Below are 27,382 nucleotides of genomic sequence, written 5' to 3' on the forward strand. Positions count from 1 at the left end.
AAAAAGTCGTATTCCCACAAGGTGTGGAAAAGTAGACACATAGCTGCCCAGGGCTGAGAATTGAATTCCAGGTGCCTTTATTGTCCCAGAGGTTCAGGAGGCCGAGACAGGAGGATTGCTAGTTCGAATCTAGCCATCAGCAAAAATGAGGTGCTAAGCAACCCAATGAGAGCCTGACTCTAAATAAAATACCAAACATGGCTGGGTATGATAATATAGTATTTTGCCTTAAATGTACAATTGAGACATAAGAAAGGCAGCCTGAGAGCAAGGAGAGCAAAATGGAGAGTCACGTGTACAGTCTCAGAGGGTGGATGTGGCAGATCCCGAGTCCATGCACCTGAACCACCCTGGACACACAGGAGGTCGGGGAGTGGTCACCCTGACCAAGAGAGAAAGAAACAGTGTTGATCCAGGTAAAGTCAAAAGTGTCTAGGTCCAAGATGCACTCAATCCAAGAAGACTTTCCTGGCACAAAAGGACAAAGGGAGTTGGGGACAACTAAGGTGTATTGCTTTATATGCAAATATGTGGGTTTTTTGATACCAGGGATTTGACTGAGCGCTGCCTAGCCACTGAGCCAAACTTCCAGCTCTTTTTGACTTTTACACAGGGTCTGGCTCAGTGGGTTAGGGCCTCCCTAATCTGCAGAGGCTGGCTTCCAACTTGCAGTTTTCCTGCATTAACCTCCCAATCCACTGGGATTTGAGGCATGTGCCACTCTGCCCTGCAGCATGCTTCTTTAAACAGCCCAGTGGGACACAGGGAAACCCAGGTGAAGATCTGGAAGTTGGTGCACCCCATAGTACTTTGCCAAAGAGGAACTGGGGTGGAAAACAGGGACCTTGTGAACCAGAGGATAGAATGCTGACTGCAACTTGCCTGCTCGCCCAGATGTTCCATCCTGTCACACTGTCAGCAAAAGCTGTGCTTTTTCTGTACCTGTGTCTCTTAGTCTTTTAGGGGACACACACAAGAATGGTGGGAACAGACGGTTAAGAGAATAATCCTGTAAAATGGGCCCGCCGTGCTGACCTGCGCGTGCATTCCTTTCCAAAAAGCAATTTACCTGCAACTCTGCCTGGCCCAAGTGGACAGGAAATGTCACATTCCTCAGCCAACTATCTGTGATCTGCATGAGAAATACAGGCAGGAAAACCCCCTAAGAGGAACCTAAGTGACTATGGGGGGACAGACTTTGTGACTCTTTCCACAGACCAGATTTTGGAAGAAAGGATGATTCTTTGGATAAGAATCCAATAAGAATGGCTCAGCGTGGGCCAAGGTGACATAGAGTTGCCATGATCATCGAGTCTTGAAAGTATGATGTCACCCTGCTGTCAAAGTCAAAAAATGCACCTGGGCAGGAGTCTCTGGAAATTTCCCAGGGACTCCAATAAAACTAGAGTGCACAACAGGTACAGGGTCCCTCTGCTTTCTGACAGGACCCACTCTCGCCCATGAGAATGTCCCCTTCCCCTTCAAGAAGTTCATGCCTGTTATAGGGTGACATGTCTGAAAACTTTCTGATGTGATTGCAAGAATCAAGGGTTCAAGGGGGTCTTTTCACTGCCTCAGTTTCTCAGGAGGTCCCAGCTCTATAATGAGTTCATTCTCTAAAAAAAAAAAAAAAAAAGAAAAAAATATCAGAAACCTTCATTAACAAACAGCAAAACAAAACAAACAAAAATATATCAGTAACCTGCTAGAGCAGCCTCAGCAATTTAGCTTCACTCTGTCTCAGAATAAAACTTGCTAAGAGATGTAGTTCAGGGCATGTAGTTCAGAGGGCCGGGCATGGTGGCGCACACTTCAAGTCACAGCAGCTTGTGAGGCTGAGGCAGGAGGACCATGAGTTCAAAGCCAGCCTCAGCCATGGTGAGGTCCTAAGCAATTTGGTGAGACCCTTTCTCTAAATAAAATACCAAATAGGGCTGGGCATGGGGCTCAGTGGTTGAGTGCCCCTGTGTTCAATACCCAGTCCCCACCCCCTCCAAAAGACATAAGAAAATAGAATCTAAAAGGGCAGATATAAATCTAACGACATCAACAGTGATATTATATGGGAATTGACTGAGCGATCCTATCCAAAGGTAGAGGTCATCAGAAAAAATAAAAACAATGTCCAATTCTACGCACCTGAGACCCAGATCAGGAAATGTAATGAGCAAACTAGTCCCATCTTTGCCCCAGATCTCCCTACTGGCTGCCTGATACGATTTTCTTTGGGTTCTATGATGTCTCCCCTGACCTTAAGTGTTCACAGAAAGGGAGAACGAGAAAGAGAGAGAGAGAGAGAGAGAGAGAGAGAGAGAGAGAGAGAGAGAGAGAGAGAGAGTGTGTGTTTCAGGGATTGATGTAGTGATCGGTCAGAGCCTCTTGCTTCAGGACTGGAAGGCGGGGGTCATTCAGAGTGGCTCCCCACATATTTCCTCTTCCTTAATATTTGAAGGCGATTCAAATATTAATCAGATTCTTGGTCGGAGGTCATCATGATCTACTATTGAAACACAAAAGACATTAGTAGAAACATACTATCTCTGGGACAAAACCAACTTGGAAGATCCAGGTTGTTATTATTATTATTTTTATTATGCCAAACACTCACCAGAAGATTCTTCATCTTTTCTCGATTTTATTGGGAAGCCTTGCACTTGGCAAGGGTAACATAGACATTTTCATTTGGTGTGGTGCTTCAGCCTTTCCACAAACCATGGAGCAGAGGGCTCAGTCACAATATTTATCACAGTGGCCTTTTAGAGCATTTTAACTCAGTTCTAATTTTTCCATCAGCATTTATCTGACTATGAAAGCTCTTGGAAGAAATTTATGTCCAACATTAAGAAAATCCATGTGTTGTAAGTTTGAAACAGAGCCATAAAGACTGTATCATGGAAGCAAAGAATAATATTTAAAGTAATCACTTCATGAGACCAGGAGCTGGCCTAGGTCTGCTTAACTGGCATGTACCTGTTTCAGACCTGAACCTTAACTTCAACAGAGTGTAGCTCTGAAATATCAGCTGGCAATAACTAAGATGAGTTGTATTGATACAGGCAACAGGATAGTCATCATCCTTTCTCTTAATTCTCACATTTAAGGAGTCTGTTAGGTCTGTCAGTGATGTAGATATTCTGAAGGCAGAAGACAAACATCATAACATTTTTTGGGTGCCATCTAACTGAGGGTTAGGGTATTACCAATAAAACCTCCAGGCGACAGGCATCCTCCTGTAATTGTTCTTGTCCATTCTAGGAGACCAGCCTAAATGCATGCACTATTTCTAGAAGTCTTGTGTGGTACTGACTAGACATTTGCATAATACTCTGGAATACTCAGGAATAATACTTAGGAAAGGTGCCAGTTTCTATTGTAGAATGATCAGGGCTACCCTACATTGGTGGATACCTTATGTAAATAACTGGCCTGTAGAGTAAAATTCTATTTCAACAATCTTTCTCTTTGGACAATGGTCCAGATAAGGAGTCTTAATTTCTAAGGACCAGCATGATTGTCTGGTTTAGGTTTCTCATATGGTGACTATTCCTCAAATACAATCCCAGACAACCTGTTTGTCATAGGATCAACAGATAACTGACCACTACAGTCTGGAGGATTAATCTAGTTTCATGGGTGGACTTTCCAGTCCATACTACAATGTACATTAAAAATGGATCTGAGGGCTGGGGTGGTGGCTCGGTGGTGGAGCGCTCACCTAGCACATGCGAGGCCCTGGGTTTGATCCTCAGCACCACATGAGAACATAAACAAAATAAAGGTATTTTTTCCATCTACAACTAAAAAACAAATTAAAAAAATAGATCTCAGAAATGGGTCCATAGAAGTCTCTTCATAATTTTTGTTTACCTGATAAGCTCATGAAGCTGCGTGGTTGGAAACTCTGAAGTTGGAAGATTTACCTTCCTGTGTCAGATTTTTCGGTCATTTTCATGATGATGGGTTTAAATTCTATCTTTTCAAATCTGATTTAATTTACTGAATCATATTAAGCAGCAGTCAACATGATTCAGTAAATTCAACAGCAGTCTCAATTTTTTTTTGGTGGTGTTGAGATTGAACCCAGGACCTTGTGCATGTGAGCAAAGCACCCTAACAACTGAGCTATATCTCCTGAGATTCTCAATATTACAATTAAGAAAAAAATTAAATATTTTGTAAGATCTAGTGTGTGCCTCTGGGGTCCTGTGTTCCCCCTTTTCTTTATTTAATAAAATTGAGTAAAGACTTGGCATAAGCCATAGTATCATCAATTTAAGTTATAGATAGTAGTACAAGTATTTTAATGATAAGATTTACCTTGTATTGATTATTGTAATTTCCCAATATATATACTAGTTGATCCATCCTAACAATTTAAAAGGAATCCTCAATCTCTTTCTGAGAGAAGGTCTCAACATATCTTTATGTCTCAGAATATTATCCTTTAAATAGGTGTCTCTCAATTGTCTTTTAAAAAAATGTCATTAAGCGTTACATAAATCCTACCATATTTTTATGGATAATAGGTCCAATCAAAGAACTTCTATAATGTCCATGAATTTTCAACAAGGTTTGCAACTTTTATTGCTCAAAACTAACGTACAACTTTAATTTGGAGAACCTCAGTCCTAATAAAATTCCCAGATCTCAAAATGATTCAACAAACAAAATGTGCAAGAATAGACAGTCTTTGAATCAATCAAATTTAGTCTCCAAGGAGAATTGTAAAAATTAGAATCTAAGTGAGCAGTTTAATGTATTTAGTGTTTAATCAAGGATGTGAATTTATTCACCCCAATTAATCCTTGCCTTAAACAATAAGAATCATTAGGCAATAAAGACCTTGCTTAAAGGAATTAAACTTAACATTTTAATAGGTCTTTATCATGTCAAAATATGAACAAAAATATTAGCTCAGTGTCAGCATAGAGAGTAAAATCAGGGAAATAGCCTGAAATAACCTTGAATTAATCAGTTAAAACTTTTGGTCAGTCCAGTACATATAAATCTTTTTTTTTACCTTTCTATATTATCTATCTAATTAATAATATAAAAATAATATTTCTATTTAGGAAAATATTTTTATCAGAAAAATCTAGAATATAAAGATCTTGGTTTACTCAAAGATTATTTCTTTCTTCTTAGGACCCTCAATGTGTGCTTATTCCTCTGTTGAAATAAATTTTAGAATTTTTCCTGGTTACACTTTGAAATAATTTCTGAAAATAATTTCTGAAAAAATAATTATCTTTGTACCTTGATAAAAAGAAATATCAATGAGGGCTGGGGTTGGGACTCAGTGATAGCATGCTTGCCTGGCATGCATGAGGCACTGGGTTCGATTCTTGGCACAACATACAAATAAATAAAAAAAGTAAAGACCCATCAACAACTTAAAAAAATATATTTTTTTAAAAAAAGAAAAGAAATATCAATGAAAATATAGTTAAAGTTTTTGGATATTTCTGTAAATAAGGGCATAACATATAATTAATACAGTAGAATTGATTAACTTTATGTAACCACGTGGTTCTTAAGATATTTTGGATCCATTTCAATTTGTTTTTAACTAGGAGTGCACGCTTGCATGTGACATCACGTGATGTAGCTGATGATCCTTATGTATACATCTATTTATTACTTGTAATTATATAGTCAGGAACAAGAAGAAGGATTTGGGGGGCCATCTCAGGAACATGGATGGCTTTGTTTCTGCAATAAGCAAATGCATCCCCTAGTTACAGCCATCTGATCCATTAGGAGGTTCAGAAAATACACACACACACACACACACAGGCTGAACACTTTTATTGAGGAGAAGCCATTCAAATGAGGCCAGGGGTCAAGTTTCAGGGGGCTGAGTCTAGCTCCCTGATGTCTTGTCCACAAGAGGCTTGGTTTCAGCTTTGGAGTTGTTCTGTATCCTCACTTGCAGGGAAAGCATGAATGAGAGTCAGACCCCATCATTCCTCCTCCAATTAAAAAAATCCTGCAGGAGAAGTGTGAAGTATGTGGAAAGGGCATCCCCTGCCAGGCTCTTGCAGGAACACACGGCTGCAGAGTTCTTAGGGTCCCTGTTAGCCTCAGATTGTGTCACCTGAGAAGCAAGTGGAGACCTACTCTAAGATCCCCCAGATTTCAGAGATGGGGGTATTTGCACAGGGCATATCAATAACCTTTGGAAAACATTCATTAGTAAAATCATGTTATATTGATGTATGCATAGATTTTGGAATGCTTCAATCTACAGACTGTTTCACATTCTTTATGGTGTTTGAAGAGAAAATTCTTATAAATTTGATGAGGTACTCTTTATCAAATTTTCTGTTCTTGCTGGTGTAGTGGTTCATGCCTGTCATCCCAGCAGCTCAGGAGGCTGGCGCAGGAGGACTGCGAGTTTCAAACCAGCCTTGGCAACTTAGTGAGGCCTGAAGCAACTCAGTGAGATCTTGTCTCTAAATAAAATGTAAAGAAGAGCTGGGCATGTGGATCAGTGGTTAAGTGCCCATAGGTTCAATCCTCCATACCAAGAAAAATAAATAAATAAAATAAAATAAAACAATTTTTAAAAGTGGTTCCTGATTGTACTTTCAGTCTAATTCTAAGACATCTTTCCTCTCTCAAGACCACTAAAATTTTCTCTTGTTTTTCGCCCTGATAATTCGAGTAATTTCAGTATTTGCATTTCTGTGTGTTCCATGACACTAGAGTATATTTTGACACATTATACATACATACAGTGTAACTTATTCTGATTAGGATCTCAGTCTTTTAGTTGTACATGATGTGGAGTTACCCTGGTCTGTAGTTATATATGAACATAAAAATGTGTCCCATTCAGTTTACTCTCTTTCCTCTACCATTCCCCTCCCTTCCCATAATTTCCCTTTATCTAATCCAATAGACTTTTATTTTTATCCCTCCTCAATCTCCGTGTGTGTGTATGTGTGTGTGTGGGGGGCAACTAGGCTGATTGCATAGTTGAGCTATTGTGAATTGAGTTGCTAGACACATTTTTGCAGCTGAGTCACCTTAGTGTGCTGATCTTTAAGTCCTTTGGATATAAATCGAGGAGTGGCATAGCTGGGTCAAATGGTGGTTCCATTTCAAGTTTTCTAAGGAATCACCATACTGCTTTCCAGAGCGGTTGAACCAATCTGCAGTCCCACCAATAATGGGTGAGTGCCGGGTTTCTGTTCTCGTGACTAAAAGGCTCGGGGCTCACTCTAGTTAAACTGGGCTAACTGGGCTGCATGAAATAGCCACACAAGAGACACAAATACCTTTTTCTTTGGGGTTGCTGTGATGGCTCCTCTGACCTTAACGGTCCGAAGAAAGAGAGAGAGAGAGAGCACAGGCTGACCCCTTTTATTGAGGAGAAGCTATTCAAATGAGGCAAGGGGTCAGGTTTCAGGGGGCTGAGTCTATCTACATGATGTCCACCGTCAGCAGGTTGATTGACACCTGGGTAGGCCACACCCAAGGGCACAGTAAGAGATGGGGACACACACAAGGCACTTCCATGGAAGATTCTATCCTAAACAGGGCAAGGGGTTATATTACAAAGGAACAGGTGAGCATAGCTTCACCCATGGGGCTGTAGCAAGACACACCCATTTCTGTGACTGAGCACCTCAGCACCCAGCTGGGGAGTGTAGCTCAGTCACCCGTAAGGTTGGCCTCCCACATATTCCCCCTTTCTTAATATAAAAAAGGAATGTAACTGGGAAATTTTCTTTCAGTCACTTGGCTCTTGGTCCAAGGTCATCACAATCTGCTATTGAAACACAAAAAGAATTAGTAGAAAACATATTATCTTCATAACAGTCAACACAATAATCTGGATTATTATTACCTTGCCAAACAGTCATCAGAAGATTTTTAATCTTTTCCCAATTTTATTGGGATGCATTGTTTTTGGCCATAGTAACAGACATTTTTATTGCCATGGCATTTAGGCCTCTCTATAAACTATAGGGCAAAGGGCTCATTCACATTATTCATTACATTGTCTTCTAGAACATCATTACTTAGTTCTCATCCTTCCATTAGCACTTATCTGAACATGAAGGAAGTTGAATGCAATTTAAGTCAAACATTAAGAAAATCTATACATTGTAAGTTTTAAGACATAGCCACAAAGGCCGAAATTGAATAAGCAAGGAATAATATTTAAAGTAGTTACTTTAGGGATTATGAGACCAGCAGTTTGGCTAGGTCTGGTTAATAAACATACACCTGTTTCAAAGCCTGAATATTAACTTCAGCATATTATAGTTCTGAAATATTAGCTGGCAATAATTAATGAGGCAATAAGTTGTATTCTTATAGGCCACAGGATATTTATCATTTTTTCTCTTCACTCTCATAATTAAGGAGTTAATTAGGTCTGTCAGTAATACAAATACCCTTGGAAACATTTATTTTAATAATCTTTCCAACAATTGCCCATAAAGGTAAATGTAGTCTTGGTCACTAAAGTCCAGCAAAATTGGCTTGAGTTTTTTTCTGCTGTCTAGCATAAGTTTCTGTCACTGGTGTGGTCAATTTGTTGCTCTGCTATTTGGCTACCTCAGTCCCGAGAGCTGGTGATAACTGGCTTGTGACAAACCTCAAGTCAATGTCCAGTAGCTCAGTTTCTTTTTGGAATGTACACAACTATTATAGGGTTTGAGTGGGGCGTGCCTGTCAATCTACATAAGCAAGATAATATCCATAAGCCAATCATCTTCTGCCTAGTGTAACCATACTGTGAGGAAACTCTATATGCTCGTAGCTGTTAGTTGCAACTGAAGGCTATTCTAACATTTTCTCCTCTTCTATTAAATTTATTGTCAAAGGAGAACCCTGGTGAGAAAAGAAAGGAAAAGGAAAGGCATCGAAAAAAAAATGAGTACCAAGAAAGAGAAAAGCATCCAGACATGGCCTATTACTGTAGCTGTATTTGCCTCCTGCTGTGGTGAGCAGGCAGTCACTGTTGACTAGGTCTCTGTCACTAGGGTTCTGATCTGAGCTGGATGTGGGGAGCAAAGCAACCATGGGGCAGGAGACCTCTCTCAGAAGGGGAGAAGAATTAGGCCTTTGCACCAGTGTGGGGGGGTGAGGTTCTTTGCCTCACCTCTGTTGGCCCCCAAATTTTCTCCTGATGGCCCCTCTGTGACTGTGCCTGTCTTAGGTTGTCCCTCCCTTGAGGAATCTTACCCGTCACTGGCTATCCAGCCATTCTCTGGGGCCAAACAAGGTGATGTGGAGTGTGCATGGCATCGTCCACAAGAGGGCTCTCTGTCTCCTTGATAGATAATGCCCCCATGGCCTCCACACCAGCATTTACACTAGGATCAGCAAACTCAGGTTTCTTCTCCATGGAGGGCCCAGCTCACAGCACCGGACTGGTGGGGATGAATTCAGGAAGGAAGGAGACAGGCCATAGAAAGTCAAACAGTAATATAGTGTCAAAGCTGAGAGAGACAGATGAAGAGGAGATCCCTCATACAGAACTGGCCCTTAATTGGTGTTACTCACATCGTGTCCATAGCTGTTATCCATACGGATGCAGAACAATCTGTTATTCCAGACAGTCTGTTTACCATAGAATCAATATATAGGTATAACTGACCATTACAGTCAGGACAATTTATTTAGTTTCAAGGGTGGACTTTCCAGTCCACACTGCAAGACACATTAAAGGTGGACCTGGAAAATGGGTCCATACAAGTCTTTTCATAATTTTTATTTCCCTGACAAGCTTGTGAAGCTGCATGGCTATAAACTTTGTAGCTGGAAATTGACCTTCCTGGGCCAGGTTTCTCACTCATTATAATGATGACTGGTTTAAACTCTCCTTTGATATCTGATTAAATTTACTGAATCATGTTCAGTAACACTAAGACTCTCAATATTACAATTTAAGAAAAAAACTTTTAAAGTATTTTGTAAAATCTAGTGTCTCTCTGGGATCCTATATCCCCCCTTTTCCTTACTTAATAAAATTGAGTAAAGGCTTGGCATAAGTCATTGTATTATTAATTTAAGTTATAGATAATAGTACAAGTATTTAAATGACTAAGAATAGATTTACCTTTTATTGATTATTAATTTTTTTAATATAGACTAGTCGATCTATCCTAACATTATCACTGAATCTAATCCTTTCTGTTGTTATGTTTGTAAATCCTTCCACCAAACATGGCTCAAGGGACCTGCTGCAGTGGAAAAAATGTGTTTTTCAGCTGCAGTGTGACTTTCAGAGTCACAATAAAAAATAAAACAAAACATGATTAAAGTTATTTTGTGGGGTCTTATCCCCCACTTTTTTTAATAATTGTAGCTTAATAGATAAATGAGCTCATTCTACAATGGCTTGACCTTGATGCTTCTATGGAATATCTGTTTTATGATCAATACAAAATTGATGGCAAAACTGCTGAAAAGAAAAATTGGTATAAGCCAGTGTATTATCAATTTCAATCTGTAAAAGACATTCTAATACTACAAAAGTAGCTAGACAGTGAGAAATAACATGCTGAGTATTTTCTTTTACACAGGCAGTGGCAAAAATAAATCTAGAGTAAGTATCAACAATAACATGAACTTTACACTGTTTGCCAAATTGAGGGATGTGAGTTACATTCATTTTCCATAACTGATTTGGTAATAAACCATGGGATTAACCCCAGTTGGTAAAGATAAAATATGTTTAAAACATTGTGAGATTTGATGAACAATTTGACAAGTTTTTCCCCAGGAATATTATTTTTTTATGTAAAGAAGAAGCATTCTGATGATGTAAAAAATGTGAGGCTTGTGCACAATCATATAAAGACATTTATTCACAAACAGCAACAAGTTAATCAATCTAATCATTACCTGATGCTAAAGGACTTGGAAGATTAGAATGTGCCCTACTTATATGGCTAATGAAACATGGATAGTGACACATTTGAATTGTCTTTTGTAAGGTCTGAAACAAATTAAATAACTCTTGCAATGGTGTGTTCCTAGTAGTTGATGTTTCAATATTTTTTATAACACGAACTGCATTTAAAATATCTGAATAAACATTTATTGATTGGCTCATTTGCAAAATGAATTAAAGCACAAATGAGAGCTTGAAGTTCTGCTCATTGTGCAGAAGTATAAGATGTCTGTATTATCTCTGTATGACCATGGATATAGAAACCTACTTTTCCTGAACTTGATCCATCAGAAAATATTGTTAGTGCTCCAACTATTGGTTAAGCACATACAATTTTGGGAAAATAAATGCAGTCACAAGAGCAAACTAAATAATTTTATCATGAAGGTAATGGCTTTCCATTTGACCAGGGAAATTAGCAAAAGCTATCTGCCAATTATTAGAAGACTGCCAAAGCCAATCATGCTCTTGAGTAGAAAAAGGGACAACAATAATATTAGGCTGTGACCCAAATATCTGCAAAACTCATGTCATTCCTTTAATAACTGAGTAATAAAACCATGGAAATGAGTTGATGACTTTTGAGGAGAATGAGGTAGGCAAGGCCACTCAATAATTCCCAATTATTACCATATTGCTCCTGTAGGAGTATGAACATTGGGAAATGTTAGTCAATATACAGGCTCTTGTGGATTAATTCTAGTAAGCTGTGCAGTCTCCATGGCAGATTCAACCTTTGTTGTGGCAATCCTTTTTTCTGCCATTAGTTGATGAGAAAGTACAGAAGGATCTCCCTGGGCAATATGAAACAGGGGACTGAAATCTGCAGTGGCTAATTTTAAGCTTGGTCACACCCAATGAATATCACCTAGTAACTTTTAGATGCCATGTGCCTTGGGCAATCTATTGTGCTTGGGGTTGCTGCCAATATTTCCCAAGGTACAACCTAAATCTCCATGGGCCCATAATGAGAGAAGACCCCCAAGTAATTCACGGGTGACTCCCTGCAACTTAGTCAGGCCCTACCTCAAAATGAAATATAAAAATGGCTGTGGACAGGTCTCAGTTGTAAAGTGCTCCTGGGTAAAACCACCAGTACAAGAAAAAAATAAGGAAACAAATAAAAACAAAAATGAAAATAGCTGGAGGGCTCTGCACATGTGAGACAAAATCATCTGTAACAGAAATTGTTAGATAGAGGCAAGAACATGATATATACTTGTAATTACATAGATTAAATTATATATTAAATATATGCATATTTGTGATAAAAATTAAGATATATAATATATATCAATAAAGTGGGCAATCTCACAAACTAAGTTATAAATGTATAAATGTCTAAAAACAGTGTTCCAAAATATGTGAAGTGAAAACTATCAGGATTAAAGGGAATAAATCTACAAAAAGTGGTGGATAATTTGTGATACCCCACTTTCTAGAAAGAATGAATGAATAGCAAAAATCCATGTAAAACAAACTGACTTGAACAACAATATAACTACACTAGGTCTACAGAACTATACATAATATTCTGCCCCAACGAGTAGAATACATATTTTTCTCCACTGTGTAGGAAACATTGTAAAGGACTTGCCATTTTAAAGCCATAAAAATATCAATAAATTTAAAAGCACTGAAATCAGGACAATTATCTTTTGTAACTACAATGAAATTAAGTTTAAAAAAAGCAAAATTTAAAAGTTTGCAAACATGTAGCAATTAGACAGTGTACTCGTTAGGAAGAAAAAATAGAAAATAGTTTAGGTGGATAAAAATGAAAGCAAACATGCCTGAATTTATGAGGTGCAGCTAAAGTAGCCCTCAGGAGAAAATTCATAATGACAAAAGCCTACATTTTAAAAGAATAACTGCCCAAACCAAAACCTAACTTTATGCAGTAACTAGACAATGAAAAGTAAACTGTAATCAAATTGCTCTGGGGATGAATTTTGATAAAGATTAGAGCAAGAATAAAAGAAACATACAAAAGAAAGAATTAAGAAAACATCTTGATTGTTCAAAGTATTTACAAAAGTGATTGTTCAATTAACCAAGAAAAGAGAGAGAGAGAGTACTCAATTTAATAAATATCAAAAATAAAAGTGAGACCATAAAAACAGACTCCACAAAAAAAATTAGAGAATTTTAAGGGCATATTATGAACAACTAAATGTGAACAAATTCCTATAAAACTTCCATCAAAACTGACTTAGACAGAAACTCTAAAAAGACTTAATAAGAGATTGAATCAGTAAAAAACACAATAAAAACATCCGTATCAGAGCTGAGCATTGTTGGCGCATGCCTGTATCCCAGTGACTAGGGAGGCTGAGGCAGAAGGATCATGAGTTCAAATCCAGCCTCAGCAAAAGCAAGGCACTGAGCAACTCAGGGAGATCCTGTCTCTAAATAAAACACACAATAGGGCTGGGAATGTTGCTCTGTGGTCAAGGGCCCCTGAGTTCAATATGGTACCAAACAACAACAACAAAAATCCTATTAGAAATGTGAAGTGAAACTATCAAACTATATCTAACTCTAAAAGCAGATATATGGCTTTATGTGAATTAAATTCTAATGTCTCTACCAATGAACTATTTAAATAAAAAATTTCAGCTTTTATGCAGGATATAGCACCAATCAATCAATATAATTTTTGAAGCTGAACAATAAATATTCAAAGCAAAATTATTTAAATTTCCATTTATGGTAGTATCAAACATTAAATTCATAGCAAAAAAAATTACAAATATGTCTTGTAAGCAGAAAATACTATAGAAAAAGTTTAAAAGACTAAGTAGGCATCCATTATTTATTGATAAGATTTAATGTTGCTGAAATAGTAAAATGCAAGTTGATTTACATACCAATGTAAACCTTACCAAAATTCCCACATGCCATTTTTGAAAAAGATGGAATGGTAAGCCTAAATTGAACATAGAAGTTCAGTCAACTTCAAATATGAAATATAGGTTTTCTTCAAGAAAAATATAAAGAACAAAATTGGAAGACTCACCCCAATTTTAAAGCTCAGTATAAAGTTTCAGTTCTAAAGAAAGAGGATCCTGATTCCTCACCCTGTTCAAAATCATTTCAAAAGGGGTAAAAGACCTGACTGTAAAACTACAAAATAAACAAGAGAAAACAATTTAAGCTCTGGTAAGGAAAAAAAATGTTTTGGAAATAATTTCAAAATCAAAAAATGAATAAATAAAATAAAAATGGCATTAAACTAAAAACCTGAATTACAGCAAAGAAAAAAAGTGGAATCTCTATAAAATGGGAGAAACTCTTTGCCCAGTATGCATTTGATACAAGCTTCATATCTAGAATACATAAAGAACACAAAAATAATAAAACAAAACAAACAATCAAAAACTAAGTAATGCCATTTAAAAGTAGGCAAATAAAGTAGACAGTTTTCACAAGAAGAAACAAAAAGTTCCAGAAAAATGTTCAATATAATTAGCCTTCAGGAAAATGCAAATCAAAAGTACAATGTGGAAGACTGGGGAATAGCTCAGTTGGTAGAGTGCTTACCTTGCATGCACAAGGCCCTGAATTCAGTCCCAGCACCACAAGAAAAAAAAAAATACATGAGGTATCATCTCATCCCAGTCAAAATGGATAACTTAGAAATGTGACAACCACTGATGTGGATGTGGAGAAAAAATCAACACTTATGCATGGGTGTGTGCAAGTAAATTGGGTAGCAGATATAAAAAACTATGCATATTACTCAAAAAACTAAGAATAGCTGGGATCATGGCACACAACTAATCCCATATATTTAAGAAGCTAAAGGAGAGGATTACAAGTTTAAGGCCAACTTGTGCAAGTTCAAGGTCAAAGAGGGCAAAACCCTGTTTCCAATAAAAAAGAAATATGCTGGAAGCCAGAAATGGTGACAAATGCCTGTAAAGTAGGCAACTTGGAAGACTACAGTAGGAGGATCCTGAATCTGCTGTGACGTTAAAGAAACTTAATGTAATGCTCTCTCAAAATAAATTAATAATAATAATAATAATAAATAAGGCACTGTGATGTAGTCTAATGGTCAAATGTTTGCCAAGCACATGAGGCTTTGGTTGAGTCTTCAGTATCTCAACTAAATAATACTAAAATAGAATTACCTTGTTATTCAGGTATCCCACTTGGGGGTATGTAATGAAAACAATAAAACACTCATCTGATAACTGGATGTCCATCTTTATTGAGGCACTTCCCAGTTGAAATAATATGGAATCACCTAGGAATTCTGGGACAGATGGATAAAGAAAGTATGGCATATATGTAGGCATACATCCATACAAATCAAATCCTGCCACCTGCAACAATTGGGTGAAATTGGAGGGAAGTGTGGTAAAATGAAATAAAACCAGACACAGATGTACAAACACTGCATGCCATCCCTCATGTAGGGGAAGCTAAACCTGAATTTAGGTTGGTGATTTTTAAAGGTTAAAGAGTGAGGGTGGGAAATGAGGACAGGATTTCATCAGTGCATGTGGCATATATGTTAAAATACCATGCAGAGACACTTTATTATGTATATTTAGTACATCTTCATCAAAGCTATTTTTAAAATGTTACTGTAATCAGTACTGAGACACACTTACAAAATGATTAAATGGAATAATATCGCCAGGGGTGGTTGCGAATGCCTATGGTACCTGCAACTCAGGTGACTGAGACGGGAGAATTGACACTTTGAGGTCACCCTTGGGAATGTAGCAAGATCTTGTCTCAAAACAAAACAAAATAAATAATGAACTGGGGATAAATCTCAGTGATAGAGTGTTCCTAGATTCAAATTCATTACTGCAAAAAGAAAAAGAATAGAATTTAGAAATAGATCCTTATATTTATGGTTGATTATTTTTCAAGGAGAATGCCAAGATATTATAGGAAAAACATTTTCAAATCATCTGGAACAACTATCCATCCACATAAAACATGGAACACGATCTCAAACACTATCTCACACTTTACACAATTAATTTTAAATGGAAGAAAGGTGTAAATATGAGAATTTAAAGTACAAGATTCTTAGCAGAAAACATGTAAAGATCTCATGATCCTGCATTGAACACTAGATTCTTAGAAAAGACAATTTTTCTTGGTTTCTTTTTGGTATCAGGGATTGAACCCAGGGGAGCTTAACTACTGAGCAACATTCCCAGCCCTTTTAAAAATTTTACTTAGAGACCAATTGCTAAGTCTGGCTTTGAACATGTGATCCTCCTGCCTCAGCCTCCCAAACTGCTGGGATTAGAGGCAGGTGCCAAAAGATACTGCTTAAAATGCCACATATTTAGAAAGTATCTACAGGATTTTAGATATGAGGTTTATGATGTGGCATAATAAATTTTGTGAAGGGTAAAGAAAAATATATTTATAATTTAGCCAATATGTTTTTTAAAACTATAGACTTCATCTAGGCTTCCGTATATACTATTTGAAATTTCACTGTCCCCAATGGGGACTTCTATCTGAAAAACTCCAACCACATTCCCCTTGTATAAGTCAAACCTGGACATCCATTTTTCTTAATCTATAGACTTAAATAAAATTGAAATTTCTCAAGAGTAAAGATTATTCCTCTGGAGCCAAATGATCCATAGCATTGTGTAGAATCATATTAGCTGAAGGGCTGTAAAAGAAATAATATTAACTAATTAGCTTCTGACTCCAAATAACATCTTTACACTTGTCGCTTCTTCATGTAGTCATGAATGTATAGTTGAGTCACAAAAAAGAGAAATCTTATAATTTTGTGGGCATATTTTTTAACAAATTATGAATTATCATGAAAATGGTTCTCATTTTCACAGAACTCAGAGAAGTGTCAACAGAGTCAAGATGAAGCCTATTACATTGAGAAATGTCTTTGTTCCTTTAATAATTATTTGTTGGTACTGAAAATTGAACTCTGGGATGCTTTACCCCTGAGCGACATCTCCAGTGCCTTTCTTCATTTTTTAAATTTTATTTTTTATTTTTGAATTTCAGTTACACATAACATTAATGTTTATTTTGACATGAAATCATACCACTTTTAAATGGGGATTATTCTATCTGAGTGGCGTGATTAAAATAAATACAAATATTATATAGCCATAACCACATCCAAAGTAATGAAAATTTCCTCAACTGTTTTTATGATTTTTATGCTTCTAGCTATTACACAAAGAACTTTGATCCTTTTATAATTTTACTTTTGTACATGATGTGAGGTACGTATCCAAATACATTTTTCCTTCTTGTGGATATCTAGTCATCTCAGGGGCATTTTTGCTTCAGCTTTTACTGTTGAAAAATATAAGCAGTGTGTGTGTGTGTGTGTGTGTGTGTGTGTGTGTGTGTGTGTGTGTTTAATCACTCTGAACACCAGTTACAAATTGCTGCCCATGCAGGTCAGGCATGGGGTAAGTCAATCCTCATAAATAATGCCTGCATCTGAAGACCCACCCCTCCATCGAAGCTGGGACAATGCCCAGTCACCACAAATGTAGTCACTGGTCAGAGCCTCCTGCTTCAGGACAGGAAGGCATGGGTCACTCAGAAGGGCTTCCCACATATCCGTCCTTCTTTTTTTGAAAAAGCAGGTGATGGGTCATTATTTTGAGTCCCTGAATTCTTCTTCTAGGGGCACAACATCCTACAATTACAACACAAGAGAGAATAAGTAGCAACGAGAACAATACAAGGATATACCATGCAGAGTGTTTAAGAATGTTTCCATGGTTAAAGCTGTTTACTCCTTTAAGCATTTGATCAGCTAAAGAAGTAGGATCTGAAAAATGAATCTTACATTTTTGTATCTTGAATCTGATGATGCAGCTCCAAAAGATCCATGCAGTCTTCTTCCAAATATCCAACAAATGGTTTTGAAGGTCCTTCCAATACCACTAAGAAGCATTGCATTTGGCAGCAGTAACACACACATACTTATAGCTAGCATGACATTTAAGTCTTTCCTTGAATTTCAAAGTGGAAAGTTCATTATCTATATTCATGACAGCAGTCTGTAAGGCATTTAGCTTGGTCTCATTCCTTTCATCAACATTTATTTGATTGTGAAGAGCCTTGGAAGTATTCTGAGCCAAATAATTAAGAAAATGTGCATGTTGAATATTTGAGATATGGCCACCAAAGCTGTCACCATGGAAGCAATAAAAGAAACCAAAGGAACAACTCTCACTATTATGAGTCCAAGAGCACACTTAGGTCTTGCTAGCTGGGCGTGTATTTGTTGTAAGACTTGAAAAGCAGCATCAGCCTACCGTGGCTCTGAAATATTTCCTGGTAATAAAGGAGGGCTGATGGAGCATCATCGTTCCTTTTTCTCTATTATTTCTGGTGATACAATTAGTTAAATTACATTTACTATATGTTACAAGATATCTATCATCTTCCCTTTTAACTTGTACATTTCCTGTAATTAAAACATAAGGAGATTGAACACAGGCCCATAAGCTGTAGCAAGAACCTTCCTGTTACAGTTCTTGCCTACAAAGCCTGGTAAAGGTTTGTCAGTGAAATGTAAGAATTCTGAGGCAGCAATTAAGCGCCAAACATCTTTCTCAATGCCACCTTCACTGAAAGTAAGGATGCTACTAACAAATCCTCCAGGATTCATGGCATTACCCTTGCATAAATGCCTTTTGTCAATTTTAGGAGACCAGTCCAAAATATACCCACCATTTCTACACACCTTATGCTGTACTTGAAAAGTACAAATAAAATTTAAAGTTTCTAGTATTAACGATAAAAATGAAAAAGAGATGGAGGGTGCCAGATCTCTAGACTCTGGAATATAAGCAATTAAAAACAGACTTATTTGCAATTTTTCCTTGAGCATAGTGGTAGGATTATGAGGGGTACTATGAGAATATGAGCACAAATTACAGATTTTATATATATTTCAATACAGCCCATTAACAAACTCAACATTAAATTTAAAAGAAAAAAATTAAATCTCCATTGTTTAGGTCAAGCCCTAGCTACCAGAGATCCAGGGATCCTGAAGAATGAGTGACTTAGGTGAAAGAAGAGGAGACAGGATTATAGTTGCAAGTTATGAGCAGCCTTCAGAAGTACCCGCTGCCCCTAGAGGGGCCTTTATTTTTAAACATTTTTTACAAGTGTTTTTTCATGTAGTTAATGGATAGCTTCAAAGCTCAAAATTTCTTTGTTTTACATAATTTTTAAGAGTTACAATATTTTCAGATATATATTAACTACCTAAGATATTGAGTGCATTGTTTAAAATCTTTTCCTGTAACCTTTGCCAATCACGATTAAGCTTTTACATTTTCACCTCAATCAATAGGTGCTAGACTACACAACTCGACTACACGTATCTTGACCTATTATTAACTTTTAACTTTAAAGCACACATATAATTATATCATTACCCTTTAACTTTAAAGCATAACTATGATTATTGTTAAGATTTCTTACTTCTAAAGTCCCAATAAAACACTTAAAGTAGTTATAGCATATTACTTAAAAGCACTTTTCTGAAGTGCTTCTAAAATGTATGTATACTAATTTTATATTATTCTATTTTTAATTTCAAAGGTAATTTTCTTTTTCATATGACCTATTTAACTGCTTTCCTTAAGAGTTTCTTTGATACTTTTTCAAAATACAACTATTCTTATATCTTTGTAATCTTTAACAAAAGAGCAGGCTCTTCAACACAACCCATTTACCATTAATATTAACAATGTGTTTCCCATTTTCATCATGAATTCCTGTGTAAGGCAAAGGAGGTCCTGTTAGTGGTTGGAAATGTGTGTTGCACAGATTGTAGATTTAGAATGTGGGACTTAGTGCAAATTGTTAAGTTTTTCTCAAGAACCTTGAGATTTGTAAGATATTCTTCATAAATTTTTGAGGAATAATGCTATTGTTTGTGTCCTGAGAGATATTAAAACACATCTCCAGGCATGTCTTAAGTGTATCTTTAGTCTCATTTTGGGAATTTTCCTGCCATTGCTGTCAACATGTACTTTTATTATTGATTGATGTATACCCTATTATCCATATCATGAGTATCACAAACAATACATTTAACCTTCCCCATGGTTTCAGTTTCCAGATGGTGTAGCTCTGCCACAGCATCCCCCATGCTGTGACCCTATCAGACAGAGGGTGCAGGAATAACTTAACTACACTATCTATAATACACCAGCTCTTTTCCATATGACTTCTATGGAACTTGTGATTGAATCTTGAGTTCCAGCCTATAGTGGGTAAATTAATTGTCACAAGATAACAATTCATTCTAGAACTTATTGGCTCACTCGACCCCTGAGCCAAATCCCCAGCAGTATTTTGTATTTCCTTTAAAGAAAGAGGTTTCACTGATTTGCTTAGCACTTCTCCCTTACTGAAGCTGGCATGGAACTCATGATCCTTCTGCTTCAGACTTCCAGGACCCTGGGATTACAGGAGTGCACCACTGCACTCAGCTCTGTTCACAATTTTAATGCCAGCATTCCCTCTTTCCCTTATCAACCATTTTATGCTATATTTCAAATGGATGCAGTATTTCTAATTTTTCCTCCATGAACTGGATGACAGTTTGTAGATTTTGCTTTCTCTTTGTGAGCATTTCACATGAGAAAAAAGCAGACACAATGAGATTATTAGAAGTGATATGAAGGAAGAAAAAGGTGACATTTTAAAGAGAGAGAATGTGTCCACTCTGTCAAGAGAAGAGCATGGCTCTCTTTCTCTCCATTTTTATTAGAGATCTAAAAAAAGATTCTAAAGAATCCTGCCCAGGTACACTTCTTGACTTTGGACTGACAGCAGGATAATATCAAACTCTCAAGTATCCAGTGCATGGAAACTTTAGGTTCATTAGCCTCATGTTCATGATTTATAATTGAATTCTTAATCATAAACTCTTGACGATTTTATGGTTAGTAGGAATTATCTTTATTTCCCTGAGTTCCAGAATCTGGTCTTTAACAAGATCATGAAAGTCACCCCTTTAGTGTAACTTGCGTTCCTCTTACAAACATTATTTTGAAACTGCACTTCTCCTGCAGGTAATAGTTTGTTAAAGAATGTAACACATCCTGTCCAGTTAATCCAGAAAGGGTGCAAGTAAATTGCTTCTTGGAAGATAAAGCATAGGGTCAATATGTTGAGCCTATTAATTTATTCATTATGCTGTGTGTTGAAATCAGAGCTAGTCAACCACTGAATACAGCTCCCTTTTTATATTTTATTTACAGACAAGATCTCAATGATTTGCTTAGTGCCTGGCTGATACGTTGCTGAGACTGGCTCTAATTTCATAATTTCATAATTCTCCTGTCTCACCCTCCGACGCTGTTGGGAATACAGGTATGTGGCACCATGCCCAACCTACCATTTGCCTTAAAAGTACTTCAGTTCTTTTACCAGGTTCTGTGAAAAATACTACAATGAAAATATAAATGTAGTCTTTTCTATGATCTAATGACTTATTTTTTTCAGATACACACCCAGAATTACTACTACTGAATCATATGACATTTTTATTTTAACTTATTGAAGAACCTTAATAACATTTTCAAAAATAGATTTATTCAGGGGCAAAAAGCATGTAATGGAGGAAGGATAGCATCTTCAACAAATGGTGCTGGGAAAATTGGAAATCCATATGCAACAAAATGAAACTGAATCCCTTTCTCTTGCCATGCACAAAAGTTAACTCAATATGGACCAAGGACCTAGATATCAAATCAGACACACTGCATCTGATAGAAGAAAAAGTTGACTATGATCTACATACTATGGGGTCGGGCTCCAAATTCCTTAACAGGACACCCATAGCCCAAGAGTTAATAACAAGAATAAACAAATGGGACTTACTTAAACTAAAAAGTTTTTTTCTCTGCAAGAGAAACAATAAGATAGCCTACATCCTGGGAACAAAGTTTTACCCCCTCACACTTCAGATAGAGCCCTAACATACAGAATATACAAAGAACTCAAAAAATTAAACAATAAGATAACAAATAACCCAATCAACAAATGGGCCAAGGACCTGAACAGACACTTCTCAGAGGAGGACATACAATCAATCAACAAGTACATGAAAAAATGCTCACCATCTCTAGCAGTCAGAGAAATGTAAATCAAAACCATCCTAAGATATCATCTCACTCCAGTAAGATTGGCAGCCATTATGAAGTCAAACAACAATAAGTGTTGGCAAGGAAGTGGGGATAAGGGTACACTTGTACACTGCTGGTGGGACTGAAAATTAGTGAGGCCAATTTGGAAAGCAGTATGGAGATTCCTGGGAAATCTGGGAATGGATCCAACATTTGACCCAGCTATCGCCCTTCTCGGACTAATCCCTGAGGATCTTAAAAGTGCGTACTATAGGGATACTGCCACATCAATGATCATAGTGGCACAATAGCTAGACTATGGAACCAACCTAGATGCCCTTCAATAGATGAATGGATTAAAAAATGTAACATCTATACACAATGGAGTATTACCCAGCACAAAAAAATGACAAAATCATAGAATTTGCAGGGAAATGAATGTCATTAGAACAGATTATGCTAAGCGAAGCTAGCCATTCCTTAAAAAACAAATGCCAAATGTCTTCCTTGATATAAAGAGAGCAACTAAGAACAGAACAGGGAGGAAGAGCATGAGGAAAAGATTAACATTAAACAGAGACGAGTGGGGGTAGAGAAAGGGAGAGAGAAGGGAAAGCATATGCAAATGGTAGGAAACCCTCAATGTTACACAACATTACATATAAGAGGTTGTGAGGGGAAAGGGGAGGGGAACAAGGGAGAGAATTGAACAACAGCAGTTGAGGTAGAGAGGGAAGATGAGAGGGGAGGGGCGGGGGATAGTAGGGGATAGGAAAGGCAACAGAATGCAACAGTCACTAATATGGCATTATGTAAAAATTGTGAATGTGTAACTGATGTGATTCTGAAATTTGTATTTGGGGTAAAAATGGGAGTTCATAACTGACTTGAATCAAATGTATGAAAGGTGATATGTCATGAGCTTTGTAATGTTTTGAACAACCAATAAAAAAATAATAAAATAAAAATAGCTTTATTCAATTTATATTCTCACCAGCATTTTTACAAGTGAATCTTTATATCCATGCTCATATGGTCTGGAGTACCTAGTATCTTTCAGATTTTTATTTTTTACTTCTAAATATTTTACTTATTTATTTACTAGTCATAGATAGACAAATAACTTTTATTTTATTAATTTGTTTTTATGTGCTTCTGATGCTTGAACATGTGCTAGGGAAGCACTCTATAACTGAGCCAGAACCCCAGCCCCTTCCTTTCAGATTTTTATCATAGGCATTCTGACAAGACTGCTTAGAGTGAAGGAAAGTTTTCATATAACTGATGCATTAAATTTCTGAGGCAAGTGTGTTATATTCCAGGCTGTCAAGTAGCTAGAAGAAGAGTGTACTGTATTTTCTGTGGTGAAACAGGAATCTGTGGTTTCTAACACATTTTTAACACTACTGCTGCAAATTTTAGTTTTTGGAAGTAGTTACAAACAATGCAAATCCAACTATTTGTAATGTATGAATATTTGCACATGCTCAGTCTCTGAGAAATTGGATGTTTAGGATATACTCCCTGGAACAGAAGTCACTAATTTTAGATGCTCAGTACATGGAGAAACTACTTCTGAAAACAAGTGGAAGGCCTGGAATTGTTACTGGGATGAACAACGGTAGGTCAGGGCTCAGAAAGTGCTCAAATATTATTCAGTCTATTGGTAGTTTGTTTAATTTTCCCCTTTGATACCTATAATTGAGTTGAGAGAGAAGCAATTCTTGCAGCAACAGAAGTTAGCAAAACCACTGGAACTTGGCCTAGTGCAGATGACTACAAACTTTCTCTAAAAACTTCCAGATGACTGGGAGCAAAAAGTAACAATTGGCATTTTGAAAATCATTCTCAGAAAACACCATAAAGAGTAGCAAAAATATCTGAGAGGTTCACAATTCAGAATTCATTTTTTAATTTGTTGATCATTTTATTATGGAGTCACTAGAGTTCGTTTTATACTCGGAATATTATGAAATAATTAAATGTGTAACGTAAAATATTTTCTCCTGCTCAGCAACTTGTTGTTTTAAAAAATATTTTCACATGTATGACCTCCTCAGCAGCCACATGAATGTTTATAGCAGCTCAATTTGCAATGACTAGACTATGGACCAACCTAGGTGGTTCTCAAAAGATGAATGGATAAAGAAAATGTGGTATATATAATCAATGGAATATTAGTCAGGTTGAAAGTAGACTAAAATTATAGCATTTTCTAATAAATGGTTGGAGTTGCAGAATATCATGCTAAGTGAAATAAGCCAGTCTCGCAAAACCAAAGACAAATATTTTCTCTATTATGCTGGTGCTAATTCAGGAGGGAGGGGGCACTGGGGCAGAATAGCTTTACCTTACATTAGGTTGAGGGAAGTGATGGGAGGGAGGGGAGAGGGATGTGGGAATAAAAAAGATAGTAGTAGATTGAAACAGACATCATTGTGTATGTATATATTTGACTACATGACTAATATGATTCTGCAACATGGACACTCAGAAAAATGAGAAATGATATCCCATCCAAGTATGATATACCAAAGTGTTTGTGTCTGTGTGTCTGTGTGTGTGTGTGTGTGTGTGTATGCATTCTACTGTCATCTACTTTCATGGTGATGAAAGAGGGTCTGGGGATAGGGCTTAGGGGTTAAGAACCCCTTGTACTAAAATGAGTGAGAGAGAAAATAGGGAAGACAAATCAGAAGGCAGAATGGATCCACACAATTCCACGAATTAACCATAATACCTGCCCTCATTACCAAGTTCTTAGGGTCTGTGTGATATTGGTCCATCTGTGAAAATTTGAAAAAAAAATATTTTTTCTTATGATCTGGAGACATAGAAATGGACTTGCAAATTTCTACTAGGACTGATAGAATGGGTTGGAAAGAGTAGTCACATCCTACAGAATTCCAAAGTCGTTATTTTAATGGAACCACATCAGCTGAGTTCCCATCAAATGTGACTGCCATTGAGGTAACGGTTCAGAGACCGCATTGCACCAGTATTAGATGAGTGTGAGGTCATTCTGGGCAACCGATCCACCACTGTCTCAAGAAAGAGAAAAGAGGGGGAGACTTGGTGAGGGTGTAGCTCAGTGGTAAAGAAGACTTGAGTTCAATCCTCTGTGGAGACCAGTGACAGTGACTGGGAGACAAGCGTCTAAGATGGAGGTCTCTAATGAGGTAATGGCAGTGGCATGCTTGGTGACTGGAAAAGTTTCTATGCAAAAGGATAGGATGCCTGGTTGCTATGGCAATGCTCTCCATGGGGGAGACTCTGTTGTGGGAGACCTTTCAGCTTTGACCTCATTCTCAGGCACAAAGTTCCTTGCTAAGTCAACCACAATGTTTCACCAGTTCTGCTCCTTTAAAGGATGCTTTAAAGTAACTTTACAGGATGGACTTTCTTGAGAGCTTCACAGTGCTATAACATTGCACATTCCAACTATAGAATGTAACGGAGGAATTAGCTGCATACTGTTGCTGTGTAACTTTCATAAATACAAAGAATAATGCTTGCATGGTCTTTAATATGATCAATGAAAAATATACAATAAAGATTGCTGGTGTAATTCTTTTTTTCTTTTTTTTTTAGAGAGTGAGATAATTTTTAACATTTGTCCATTTACATTTTTAGTTTTTGGTGTACAAAACATCTTGTTTTTTATTTATATGTGGTGCTGAGGATCAAACCTAGGGCCCCATGCATGCCAGGGGAGCATGCTACCACTTGAGCCACATCCCCAGCCCCCCTGGCATAATTCTTTAGACCTGCTGCTCCATCATAGAGCAGTGATCCACCTGATCCCAGATGTTGTATCTTCTGTGTGTGTGACTCTTTATTTCTTCCAATGTCCCATCAAACCTTGCCAAAACCTCCTAGTTTGGCCACACTTGTCACAGCAATACCCAGTAGCAAAAATAAATAAATAAATAAACACCATCAATCTCTAATTAAATCACTTCATATGTTTTTTGATATGTTAAAACAAGGTATATGAAAACTAAAAATTCCTATAAAATCTGATGTGCCCCTCAGAATATTTAATAGTCCCACATTTTCTAATTTATGAAATATGGAAAAATCTGAGTTCTAACTGGGCATCCCGAAATGTTTAAACTCTGTCACTGATAATCACAGAGGAAAAAATAAAATACCAACTACAGAAACACAGATATTCTCTATCTCAGCATTTGCCTTGGGTAAATTGATGCTACTTTGATGATCTGGTCCCGTCTGTAAATATCCATACCCAATACCAAATATAATAAAAACTACTAATCCTATCTGATCAACAACTGGTATATATTTTGGCCTCAGAATTGGCTAATATTTTCTGTTTTCTCTATTTCAATAGCATTCTAAAGCAAATTGTCCTTATCACTACCAGGACCAAATAAATTTTCAGACTACTCATCAGCTTTTCACAAATGACCTGAGCAGAGACTCACAGCATCAGGTTTTTGCAGGAGCACATCGTAAATTGCTGACATCCTCCACCAAGGTTGCTTGACACACTCCTTGAAGACAAGAAAATCTGACACCTTTTAGGCTGCCCTGGACCATGTGGCAATGTGTTCTTCACTTATCAGTTACACTTGAGCTCCCCAAAGACATCATCTATAAATCAGAGACCTCCATATGGAATTCCTCCACCAAAAGGTTCTGAAAAGACAGGCACATTTAGCACCTTCAAAGACTCCTGCAATAAAAAAGCTTTCACAAACTGTTTATGATAAGGACATTATGGCCACTTGTGATGACTACCAATTACAGAGGGTTCCCAGAGCAGGAAGCTGCCCCTCCTGGACCTTGCTATATTATTACTGTTTAAAACCATACACTTGATTTTAATTGAATTGGTGAATTTTACAGAGTTCCTGAATTAACAAACCATGCCTGAGAATCCAAAGAAGAAAACAATATAATGGACAAGCCCATCCAACCATCATAAGGTTTATTAAAACTTGGTTTCTAATGCATTTTTCTTGGGGATACTGGGAATTGAACTCGGTGGCACTCAACCACTGAGCCACCTCCAAGACTTCTTTTTTATTTATTATTTGAGTTACTTATTAGAGACAAGGTCTCACTGAGTTCTTTACTCCTTGTTATCCAGGGAGGCCACCTTTCAAATCACAACCCTTGGGCTAAGGTTGTGGCTCAGTGGTTGACAATGTGCCTAGCATGTGGGAGGCACTAGGTTTGATTATTAGGGGAAAAAAAATATATATATATATATATATATATATATATATATATATATATATATATATATAATTTTTTTAAAAAATGAAAAGATGGGCTGGGGATGTGGCTCAAATGGTAGCGTGCTCACCTGGCA

General features: G+C 37.0%; 1 pseudogene; it reads left to right on the plus strand.

Moving 5' to 3' along the window:
* The first annotated feature begins 334 nt into the window (after nt 1-334).
* LOC144250635 (arylsulfatase D-like) overlaps nt 335-27,382 on the plus strand; it is a 54,706-nt pseudogene continuing 27,658 nt past the window's right edge.

Source organism: Urocitellus parryii, chromosome 16 (assembly GCF_045843805.1).
Source record: "Urocitellus parryii isolate mUroPar1 chromosome 16, mUroPar1.hap1, whole genome shotgun sequence".
NCBI classification, from domain to species: domain Eukaryota; kingdom Metazoa; phylum Chordata; class Mammalia; order Rodentia; family Sciuridae; genus Urocitellus; species Urocitellus parryii.